Here is a 12,918-nt window from a genome sequence, read left to right on the forward strand (position 1 = left end):
TCACTAGCCCCCTCTTCAACTCATGCCAAGTCCTGGCATGACACTCGAAGCTCGCAAATATTTTCGCTGATCCCTTCAGCAGCTTCCTCGCGTAGACTGCCTTCTGCCCATCCGACCACATGCACGTATCAGCGACTTCCTCGAACGACTCGAACCATCGTTCGACATTTTCACCTTTGTTGCCACTAAACGAGTCTAATGCATCTTCGACGTCTCTAAAACTCAGTGTCGAACCAACACATGCCCTTCGACAATATTCATCACGGTCCTGATACATCCTTCGCGTACCTCTCTTGTATCCTCTTGCGTTTTTTTTGTCATCTTCATACTCACTTTCGTCGTCGCTTTCTTCTTCCGACGATATGTCATTACCATCCATGGCCGCTTGTAGCCGTGCGCGTAATTCTACTTTTCTTCCCGTCGTTTTTAAACCCAAACTAGCGAGGCACTCCTTCAACTCCTTCGTATTCATTTTCTCAAAATTTTCATCTTCGTTACAATCACGCTCAGCTCTCTGTACATTTCCTAAATCTCGTTGACCGGTTAGCTCTTCACCGCCCGTCGATCCTATAGGATACGATTGTCCAGCCCTACACGCCCGATTCAGCCTTGCAATCAGCACTGACCTCGCACCAGATATAGGGAGGTTCATTCGCGCGAGCTTACTCCTCAGCTACTCCAGCGTCGAACCCTCTTCACCCGACAATCGTTCGTCCCCAACGTTTGCCATTTTTCACACTACACAAACTTAAACAGTCAACGATATCGTCTTTTATCGCACCGCGTACCGGTAAATTCACAACTAGCTCGAATAGCTCTGTTAAACCGTTTCGTTTTCTGTCTTGTCCAATCCCGGACGAGCCCCCAAAAATGTAATATCGTGATATAATATATTTACAAGGAATGGATGATACAGATGTTAATCGGACAGAAAAAGACGATTGTTGTTCAACCCGAACTATTCACACCAATCGTACAGAAAACAGCACAACTAAATAATTAGATAACGACTCGACTTTCACAAAATGCAATCAACACTCTCTCGGCAACGCCACTCGCAAACTCTGTTTGTTGATTCCTTTTTTCCCGTCCCTTGGCAACCGCTCGTGGCCAAGATCACGTAGGTCTCCTCTTTCCAAAACTACGCGATCAAAAACAAACGCCTCGGCTCTCGCAACATTCCACGCGGTTCACCCGCCAACTCCCAGGCCTCTCACTCACGATACTACATATATACATTAACTATTTTTATATGTGTGTACAGAACTGATGGCGAACTCATCAACCATTTTCTGAACGACGGATGGAAGAACATGAATAGCAATCCACACAGTGGAACTGTAAAGTATTTGTACGCCACTCACGAAACCAAATACTGATGCTATCCACCTGTAAACAAACAACATTTATAACTATGCATATAATTTTCACTTATGTTCACCACTATATATATATACACGCATGTTGTAAAGTAGGCGATATTTATAACATTCACTTCCATTGATAATGCAGGTGACTCATAAAAATAAGCCGTCATATTTACCATTGCACGCACATATATATATATATATATACTCGAAAACAAGGTACATTTGTGATATTTATTCCTATTGATGATATATACTTATATATTTATAACAATAAAACAAATCTCATTTATACTACTTACCAATACGTACGCATATATGTATATAATTACAATCCAAGTAGTATTCATAACATTTATTTTCACTGATAACAAGTACGTAAAACCTAAAATAAAACAAAGGTTTTAACAATAAAAAAAACAAAAAAAAGAAAAAGGGGAAGAAGAAAAAAAAAGAAGAAAAAAAAAGGAAAGAAAAAAATATAATATATATAAATATAAAATTTTCTTTTTCTATAAAAGGTTATTCCTATTTCTGATAAACTCGAGAAATGAAAACATTATACCATGATACACTGACGCAAAGATACACCACACAGAAGAAACTAATAGAGAACGCTTTAAGCTTGGCAAACTTACCGCCCGACGAATTTGCATACACCATAACCAAAACCCAGGACACATGGCTTTGATCGCAGGAGAAGCGGTCCATATAGTCAAATGCATTCCGGTACAAGTAAAGGTACGACATACAACAAAATGCTACTCGGAACTACCCGTTTGGCAAAGGAATCGCACCACAGGAACTCCGCCCGGACGTGCACCAAACGTGGCGATATTCAGCACCATCGTCGTTGGCCACGAGCGGAATGTATACCCAAAAGACCTCGATGCACTACGGGACCACGTCATGTTCCCGGCAGAAAATCTGCAGTCTTGAACGCATTGGCCAGAGGAGCAACAGGAAAAACAATCGTCCCTGGAACAGTAAACATCCTGGGAATGATGGACAAAACACATTAACGACAATAGCGAAAAATACCGTATCAAGCTTATGGACTGGTTTTATGGAATTCGGAACTGTCAGTGCAGCAATATTTGGAATACTCGCAATATTTAAACTAATCAAAACAATAATAGATATAGCCGCACACGGATACCAGTTACGTGAAACTTACGAATGTAGAATCGCCCTATTAGGAGCAATATGCGGCTCAGTCACCCACCCGCTACTATACCTCAAAAGAAGACGAAATATCGATGATCAAACAGCACAACCTCAAGGGATATCGATAACACCGGTAGTTACTCAACTACCAACGACATCTACGTCCGCCTTGAGCGAACTCAGAGATACCATCAGTCAAATTTCCTTTGGAAATTTGAACTCCAAGGGCGGGGATGTCACGTCCCGCGCTCCGCACGCGCCGTAACAAGAACAAGAAAACCATTCTATACAAAACACGCGAATAAGGATTTGAATGCACAAACGAACACACGGCACTACGAAACGAAAGGAAGGATTAACAAAACGAGGGCGATTAACGGATCCAACCAATAAACAAAATACATATACACACAATTCTAAATAAACCAGGAAATAAGAATAACTACAAAAGGGGAAAATAATTGAAACGCCAGGAATATATATATATATATAAATATATTTCAATCAATCAATTTGGAGAGTTACATATAAGTATAAACATATATGCCGAACATGTAATAACCTAGTAAATATTAGAGACAGTGCTTCCAATACTATGCAATAAATACAATATTATCAATTTATGAAATATAAGTATACATGAAGTCAAAAACTAATAGTTTAACGAATACATAAAACATACAATATTGTATTATTAAAGAAATGAAGGTTACATTGTCAGAAATATATATATAGGTGCGAATTCTATCAAACCGATAATCTAAGATACATACTTTAAACTAGCCTACATTCCGGTAAAGAATTATAAAATAAGAACTATATTACGGAACATGCATGTCTATATATAAATATGTAAATTATATTCTAAACTAAACTACTATTAATGTATGCGCATTCTACATTATTGATTCAAATCGATAATCTAAGATACATACTTAAAACTAGCCTACATTCCGGTAAAGGATAAATAAATAATTGACATTTCATTTCGTATGAATACTACACTGCCAGGAGAAATATGCATATGAATACGTATATATATATATATATATATATATATATATGTACGTGTGCGCGTATGTTTTATATTATCGAATACTCTATAAAATAAACTACTCAAAACAATAAATAACGCAATCGAAGAATTACAAAACATTAGCCATATTAAAATGACACACAACATAAATAAATAAATAAATATATATATATATATATATATATATATATTTATACGTATATTCACACGAACAATACTTTTGTCACTTTAAAACAATATTAATAAATAAATGTTCTAATTGCGGTAGAATAATGAAAAACGAGCGGCAGACGGAAAATTACTTCGATATCAAGCAAAACTAAAGACCCGTCACTATAACTTTACTGATGACATTTATGAGCAGCCATGTTAGATTTACACGCGTATGGCGACTGGAATATTAGGGATTAATGGAAGTCAGTCGCGAGAAATAAATCATGAAAACACATTGTTAACACTTTTCTTTAATAAAATCTGTGCGCAACTACAAATGTAAAAAATATATATATGTCGGAGATGAAAGAACACCGGAGTCTGTAATTGAACAATTGTAGTTATTCAATCCGATTGTAATTGTTCGAGAGTTGTGATAATGAGCTTGGGCTCGAGGCGACAGTCAGTCGCCGAACGTAGCCGCCGTTACGGGATGAACGCTTTGTTTAACAAAGGTATGGAGTAATTCTATAGCTCTCCTTAAAAGAAATATTCGTGGCGACACGCGACAGTAAACATTCCAACGGTTTCTGTCCCGTGGCTCGCCACACGCAGACCCTATTCTTCGAGTAAGATGATTCACGCCCCTAACCCTAATTCTAATGTAAACCCGACACATATATATATATATATATATATATATATATATATATATATATAATTAATTAAAAAGGGGGAAATATAAAATTAAAAATACATATATTTAACAAACATAAAATAGATATCACATTTAAAAAATATATATATATATCATACATAAAAGCAAAAGACATTTAAAAGGAAAAAAATAATAATAATAAGGAACCTCTGATGGAAATGCCTCCGCAAACATTGTTCGAACGTCGATCACTGAAACCTAGGGAAACAACAAGAAAGGGAAAAACATCAAAATCGCAAAAACAATCATAAGCGTACCCCCAGCGGACCACCACCCCGTGGGGGATGGCATAAATAAGCAAAGCAACGTAGAGCAGGGCTCATTATTATTCCGGTGAACATTCTTATTACGTCCATTGCTCATTATTATTCTGGTGAACATTCTTATTACGTTCATTGCTCATTATTATTCCGGTGAACATTCTTATTACGTTCATTATTCTTCGTTCATTATTCTTCGCTCATTATTATAGTGATCATTGTTATTACCGTTCATTATTCTTTGTTCATTATTATTGCGATCTTCGTTATTACGGTTCATAATTATTTTGTTCACTCTTTGTGTTCATTGTTACTACGTTCGTTATTGCGCTTATCTTTAGAAATTTTGTATAGTATTTTGCGCTTCGGTGTCTTTAGTTTTTCGGTCAAGAAAAGAGAGCCGCGACTAAGTAAAAAGAAAATTTTATCTTTGAACGCGCATTGTAATTGCGGTATTAATCCAGTTAGGATTAAACGCAGGTTTAAGAATCGAAGACCACATGATGGCGCGTTTCATCTTAGCCGGCCTCGTGGCGGACCCAAACTACACGACATATCTTAGGACGGTAAGACTCGATAAGAATCTAACCTCGAGGGTCGTGAAATCCGATCTCCTACTTGAGGAAAGGAGAATGGAAGCGGCCATGGGTTCCTCCGAGAAGAACAGTGCAATGGCGGCTTGCAAACAATCGAAGACCAAGCCCCAACAAAATCAAGATGGCGCTAAGAAAAAGCACAAAAACCCAAAGGATAAAAAATGCTATAAATGTGGAAAACGAGGCCACATATCGTACAACTACCATGAGGGAAAAGAAGACGAGGAAGAGAAAGACCCAGAAAGCAAAGTGGAGGAAGGATCGGAAGATAAACCGAGATCCAAGGGACTTATCTCCACACTGGCTTTATCATCTATCAACCACGTGGAAAGGGACAGGATCAGCTATCTTGACTCGGGAGCCTCAAACCATATGACCCCGGATAGGTATCGGTTCGTGGACTTCGTGCCTGCGACTGAACAGATCCGGATTGGTAAGGGGTACCTGGAAGTCAAGGGAAAAGGCACGATCGTCGTGAAGATGACCAAAGCCTGTGGCGGGTGGAGTCTATCCTTGTCGAACGCCCTGTGGGTGCCTGAATTAGATGTAAATCTAATCTCGATCAGGCAATTGGCAGTGAAAGGCGTCACCACAGTGTGTACGAAGGATGAGGCCGTCGGCACACATGATGATGGGGATGTGGTATTTAACTCAAAGGTAGGAGACAACGTGTACTACCTAGAGACAATACCACCTGAGAGGCATGTAGCAAACGTTTCCATGGAGAACGATCAAGAAGAACCTGGAAATGATGACGACCACGCCGAGGTTATTGAAGCTAAGGCGTACAAAGGTATCGTGTCATGGCATGAGAGGTTAGGTCATCTACATGGGGACGCGATGAGAAAGATCCCTGTGAGGAACGTGAAGGAGGGCTCTAGGATACATGAGGAACCATGCGGGGTCTGCGTGAAAGGGAAAATGACAAAAGTACCATTTCCGAAGACAGCCCACCACATGTGTGAACGTCCTTTAGAAATAGTTCACAGCGATATTACTGGCAGAACGCAATGCAAGTCGCTTGGTGGAGGTAATTATTTCGTAACGTTCACAGATGATTTTTCTCGTTTCATGCACGTCAGAATCATCAGTAGGAAGAATGAAGTACTCAAGTGCTTCAAGGAGTACCAGGCGGAGGTGGAGGCTTTACACCAATCCAAGATAAGTGCCCTTCAAACAGATAACGGGGGTGAGTACACAGGAGAAAACTTCGAGAACTACCTGAAGGAGAAAGGCATCTTACACAGGAAAACTGTTCCTAGAAACCCTGAACAAAATGGGGTCTCCGAACGAGCGAACAGAACCCTGGTCGAGATGTCCAGATGTTTACTCATCCAATCTGGACTCCCTGACTATCTGTGGGGGGAGGCTGTGAACACGGCATGCCACATAAGAAACCTATGCCCATCCGCTGCCATCGGAGACAAGATCCCACTGGAATTATGGAAGGGTAAGGGATGTGACCTCCAAGGGCAGATAAACAGACTGAGAGTGTTTGGATGCAGAGTCTGGTATCTAAAGAGTCCAAGCGGAGGAAAATTCGAGAGCAGAGCGGATGAGAGGATATTTGTGGGACATGACAGACAGGTCAAAGGTTATAGAATTTACCTACCGAAGATCCAAAAGGTGATAATATCCTGTCATGTCAGGTTCGAGGAGAACACGTTTCCCTACAAGAGCGCTAAGGCGGAAACGAACCATATAAAGGATAAGTCCTCGGAATGGATATGGGATGTAGAAACCTTTGAACATAGGGGAGAAGCCGGTCAAACTGACGTCGAGACACAGAGTGACGGAGAAAACGACGAAGGGGAAACCGACTACTTTATGGACAGTTTAACGTGTGAGGACAATCCAGTGAATACTGTGAGTGTACCGTTTGTGCCGAGGAGGTCGGCAAGACTACACAAACCAAGAATATGTGATTGTTGTGCTCACACTGCGACTGTTTGTAAAGCTCAAAACGTGTGTGTACCTGTGAATGTGTATGAAGCCCTGAGGGGGCCAGACGCTCAAAAATGGACTGATGCAATAAGGAAGGAACTAGACAATCTAAAAAGTAAAGATGTGTGGGACATTGTGCAAAGACCCTTAAATAAAAACGTTATAGACTGTAAGTGGGTGCTTGTGATAAAGAGAGACCCTGATAGGTATAAGGCTAGGCTAGTAGCTCGGGGATTCTGGCAGAGGCCTGGAGTAGATTATTCAGAAACCTTTAGTCCAATAGTAAAAGGCAGAACTCTAAGAATTCTGCTTGCTCTATGTGCGGAAAATGAGTGGGTTTACGAGCACATCGATGTGGAATGTGCGTATCTCAACAGCCCTCTGGATGAGGATATATACATGGAGCAACCAGAACTCTTTAGAGTTCCAGGTAAAGACAGAACTAAATTTGTGTGTAAGCTCAAAAAGAGCCTGTATGGACTGAAGCAAGCTGGAAGAATGTGGTTTAGACACATCGATAGCATTTTAAGAGGTATGAGTCTGAACCCATGCGTGAGTGGTCCATGTGTGTATGTGGATGCGTCTAAAAAATTTATTGTAGCTGTGTATGTGGACGACATCCTTGTGTTTGGGACGAATGAGTGGATTGAGATATTCAAAACTAGGATTAAGGACAAATTAGATGTTAGAATGCTAGGTGTAGACACTCAATTTCTGTCCATCCACCTGAGTAAGCCAAACAGCACCACTGTAGTATTCGATCAATCTGTACAGATAGGTCAAATGCTGGATCTGTTTGACATTACTCGTGAGGTTGGGGTGGTGGGAGTGTCGACACCGCTAGCTAGAGAATGTGAGGCTGGTTTTGATATTGAACGTGATGAGCCTTTCGACAGTAAATTATATGAACAAGCTGTGGGGCACATAATGTATGTAGCTACTGTAAGTCGTCCTGATGTTGCGTGTGCAATAGGGAAACTAAGCCAAAGATGCGCGAATCCGACTGTATCCGATTGGAAAGCAGTGAAGCGGGTATTCAGATATTTACTAAAGACCAAAGACTTGAAGTTAGTATACCAAAGGACCGGGCAACCTCTGAAGGTGTTTTGCGGGTTGTACGGTAGACAGGAAATCCAGGAGCGGGTATGTGTTCATACTCGCTGGTGGTGCGATATCCTGGCTATCCAAAAAACAACCGATTATAGCTCAATCGACGTGCGAAGCGGAATTTGTGGCAATGCAGGAAGCAGCAAGGGAAACAGTGTGGATTTCTTTACTGTTAAAGGAATTGGGTCAACTGTCATATTGCCCTCGCCCCTGCAAGATATTCTGCGATAATATCGGAGCTATTTCATGGTCAAAGGACGAAATAGTTGCTGAGAGTTCTAAGCACGTCCAAGTGCGTTACTTTTACGTTAAGAACTGCGTATCGAGGGGGATACTAGATTATACTTATGTACCTAGTCCTGACAATGTGGCTGACATTCTCACCAAAGGCCTAAATAGGATTAAGACTCAGCAATTTACCAAAGCTATGGGGCTTGTAGAAACTAGCGATCAAAGGGGAGTGTTGAGAAATGTTAAGTTGGTACGATCGCTGCTTACTACAAGCTAAGTTGGTACGACTTCTAACGACGCTCTTTTGTCTTAGAAGTCGACCACGTTGTTCTATTGACTTGGAGATTCCTGTGTGGTAAGACGTGTTATAAGACTGAAATATATTGGAGAAAACGAATCTAAGTGAATCGTTATTTTATAAACCCAAAACCTTATTAAATAACAATCAAAGCCATGTGTCCTGGGTTCTGGTTATGGTGTATGCAAATTCGTCGGGCGGTAAGTTTGCCAAGCTTAAGGCGTTCTCTATTAGTTTCTTCTGTGTGGTGTATCTTTGCGTCAGTGTATCATGGTATAATGTTTTCATTTCTCGAGTTTATCAGAAATAGGAATAACCTTTTATAGAAAAAGAAAATTTTGTATTTATATATATTATATTTTTTCTTTCCTTTTTTTCTTCTTTTTTTTTCTTCTTCCCCTTTTTCTTTTTTTTTGTTTTTTTTTATTGTTAAAACCTTTGTTTTATTTTAGGTTTTACGTACTTGTTATCAGTGAAAATAAATATTATGAATACTACTTGGATTGGAATTATATACATATATGCGTACAAAATCCATTTCTACATGTTAGATATAATAATATAACAATACTACGTAGATTAATACATAATAAAATATCCTTTTACTTCGGTTATATTTATTACTAACTCTCAATTAATCTATCTTAATTATTTTCTAACCACTTTCTATATTTATCAGCTATTTTATTTCTTCTTGTTAATCTGCGAAATCCATGCATGTACACTTCCTTGTATGGTGATTGATTGTTCACGAGGTAAGTTGCACTTTCACTGTTTTCGTTATTCGTTGAACTAACACGTTTTACATTCAAACAGTAATTGGAACACTCGTAATAAACTTCTTTTCTTTTTCCAAGTTTCCGCTATCTGTGTCATTCGACAAACAGTGCCACGCCTCCACAGCACCGTTATAACATTTAGCGATGCTGCTCTTTGCATTAAGGCAATTGAAGTTAATTCGTTCGTTTATTTTCAGCTGGTACATGGTGTTCCGCAAGCAGGGAGCCATAACCTATTTTGCATGTAGACCTTCTTGTATGATGATTACTTGTTTACAAGGTAACTTTCACTTCCCCTCTTTTAATTATTTATTGAATCGACATGTTGTATATTCAAACAATAATTGGAGTACACATAATAATTTTCCCTTTTTCTTTTTAGGTTTTCGCTATCTGTATTATTCGACGAACAGTGTTACACCTCCTTTTGATTTATCCATAATATAGTCATAACATTTAGTAACCTTGTATTTTGCACCGAGACAATTGAAACTAATTTATTCACTTATTTTAGGTAGCTGTCATACATTGTGTTCCACGAACAACGATCCATAACCTATACTTGTACGTACACTTTCTTGTATGTTGATCACTTGTTCACAAGGTAACTTTCACTTTCACTAGTTAATTGTTCATTGAGTTAACACGTTTTATATTTAAGCAATAATTGAAACACGTATAATAATTTTCCTTTTTCCTTTTAGGTGTTCGATATCTGTATTATTCGACGAACAGCACTATAACATATACTACCGCACTACGTTGCCCACTGAAGTCGCTTTATTCATTGCTTATTTCGATTATGCGCTAGTTTTAACTTGTTTAAATGCACCGTTCGCCGAATCCCTTTTACTTCGATCTTGACGTTTTGGTTCTGCAAGATTTCTAGCACTTTGTATGGTCCAGTATATTGATCGGAGAATTTTCCTTTACTGGGTTCTTTTAGTAAATATATCGAATCTCCTATTTTAAAATCTTGGGGGTTGATTCGTCGGTCGTAATATTCTTTTGATCTTAGTTTGGATTTTATCAAATTTTCTCTTGCCATTCGTTGTACGGTGTTAATTTTATCGAACAGATCTTCGAGATATTCTGCGTAAGTTGGTTCCATGTTCTCTTCGATTATTACTTCACCAGTAGGATCTCTGGCTAGATGTCCAAAAACTAATTCGTGCGGGGAGAATTTCGTTCCTTCGTGTACAGAGGTATTATAGGAAAACATAGCTAATTCTACCCATTCGTCCCAATTTTTGGAATTTTCAATGTATAATTTGAGATATTCTATCAGCACGTGGTGAGATCTTTCGATTGAACCGTTACTTTGTGGATGATATGCCGTCGTGGTATATTGTTTGATGCGGAATCTCTTTGCTACTTTCTTCATTAATGAGGATGTAAAGTTCGTTCCTTGATCAGTGAGAATAGCTCTCGGTGACCCGAAACGACAAATAAATCGCTTTACAAAAACGTCCGCTATCTCGGCTGAAGAGATTCCTCCTAGTGGAATCCCAATTGAGTATTTTGTTAATAAGTCTTGGATAGTTAATATATATTCGTTTCCCTTTTGGGTTTTTGGTAATGGACCTATAATATCCATACTAACCTTATCGAACGCTTTACCTGGTGTGTCTGTAAATACCATTGGTTGCTTTGCTTTTATTCTTGTGAGTTTCTTCAATTGACATTCGTTACATGTTCTTACGTAATCTTGAATTTCCTTTTTCATATTTTCCCAATAGTAATGTTGTCGTATTCTTTGATAAGTTTTTGCTATTCCTTTGTGTCCTGCTACGCTTGATTCATGTTTTTCTCGTATTATGTTGTTCCGCGCTTCCACAGATGGGGTAATTACTTCCCCAGTGCAAATGGTGATGGTTAAGGTTTTTTCCATAAATATTTCCTTTAATTTTCTGATTGTATATCGCCAGGGTATTTCCTCCAAGTTTCCTTTGCTAATGCTGAACGAAGTTAACTGTTTTTCATTTACTGCGTCTAATAGAGATCTTAGCGAGTTTAATAAATTTTCTGGTGTTATTGGAATATTTCTATTTTCCTTTATCGGTAGGAATACAATGTATTTTCCAGAATCGTAATTCAATCTTGCTTTTTCTAACATTAAATCTTCATAACGAGGTAATTTTCCCGTTTTCTTCATTTCTAAGGCTCCTTTATCTATCGGATTGCCATGTATATCTATAAATACTACTTTATGGTCATTTACTCTCGCAATTGAGTCTCGGGTTTCTGAAATTCTTAGTTCCGCAATTATCGTAGGTCTCGTGTCCTTTTCTCGTTGTTGAATTAGTTCTGGAATTACAGTGGAGGTCTCTTTTTCGCTTGTTGTATCCGTGCCTTCTTTTTCTCGATTGGTTATTTCTCTATCTGTACTTACATCGATTTCTGCTAATGCTTGGTCTAAATATTTTATGGGGGTTTCTTCTATTGTAAAATGTTTTCGGGTAAAACCCTTTCCTTGATTTTTAGAATCACTGGATTGAGGCAAGACGTGTGGTTTAGCTTCGGATATGGGAGAGTCTTCGATTGACGTATCTATTCCGAATCTTTTTGAGACAGGATAGCGAATCGGTGAGACTTCCTCTCTCTTTCTGATTGGTAAACAAACTTCCGGAGGGTTCCTAGATAATGCGTCTGCGTTTGCGTTCGCCCTGCCTTCTTTGTATATAATATCAAATTCGAAGTCCGATAACTTTAATTTCCATTTCCAAATTCTTGAAGTAGGATCTTTGATAGAATGCATCCACACTAAAGGTTTATGATCGGTTACGATGGTAAACTTTCTTCCGTAAAGATACGGTCGGAAGTGCATTGCGCTGTAAACAATTGCCAGACACTCCTTTTCTATGGTAGAGTAGTTTTGTTCGGCGGGATTTAATAGCCTTGAGGCATACGCAATCGGCAAATCCTTTCCGATTGGCCCTTGACTCAGTAAACCGCTTATTGCATATCCTGATGCGTCTGTAGTAAGGTTAAAGGGTTTAGAAAAGTCTGGATATTGCAGGATGGGTTTCGTCACTAACGCTGTCTTTAAATTATTGAATGCGTTTTCTTGATTGTCTGTCCATTTAAAGGGAGTGTCTTTCTTTAATAGTTGTGTCAATGGTTTCGCGACCTTGGGGAAATCGGGGTATAAATCTTCTGTAATATCCTGCTAGTCCCAGAAATTGTTTGATATTTTTCGCCCTCTTTGGTCGTGGAAATTTTGATACGGCTTCGACTTTCTTTGGGTCGGGTTTCACGCCAT

The 12,918-nt window shown here is 38.9% G+C and overlaps 1 long non-coding RNA gene across 2 annotated transcripts; it reads left to right on the top strand.

The window, feature by feature from the left end:
• The first annotated feature begins 8,220 nt into the window (after nucleotides 1-8,220).
• LOC143305005 (uncharacterized) lies at nucleotides 8,221-12,918 on the top strand. 2 transcript variants are annotated; one of them, XR_013061679.1, is made up of 4 exons: nucleotides 8,221-9,077; nucleotides 9,854-9,936; nucleotides 10,039-10,260; nucleotides 10,361-12,918. It is a non-coding gene; the product is annotated as an uncharacterized LOC143305005 (long non-coding RNA). The 2 variants fall into 2 exon arrangements; XR_013061680.1 differs by having other exon boundaries at nucleotides 10,171-10,260.

The sequence above is a fragment of the Bombus vancouverensis genome, unplaced genomic scaffold (genome assembly GCF_051014615.1).
Source record: "Bombus vancouverensis nearcticus unplaced genomic scaffold, iyBomVanc1_principal scaffold0073, whole genome shotgun sequence".
Classification (NCBI taxonomy): domain Eukaryota; kingdom Metazoa; phylum Arthropoda; class Insecta; order Hymenoptera; family Apidae; genus Bombus; species Bombus vancouverensis.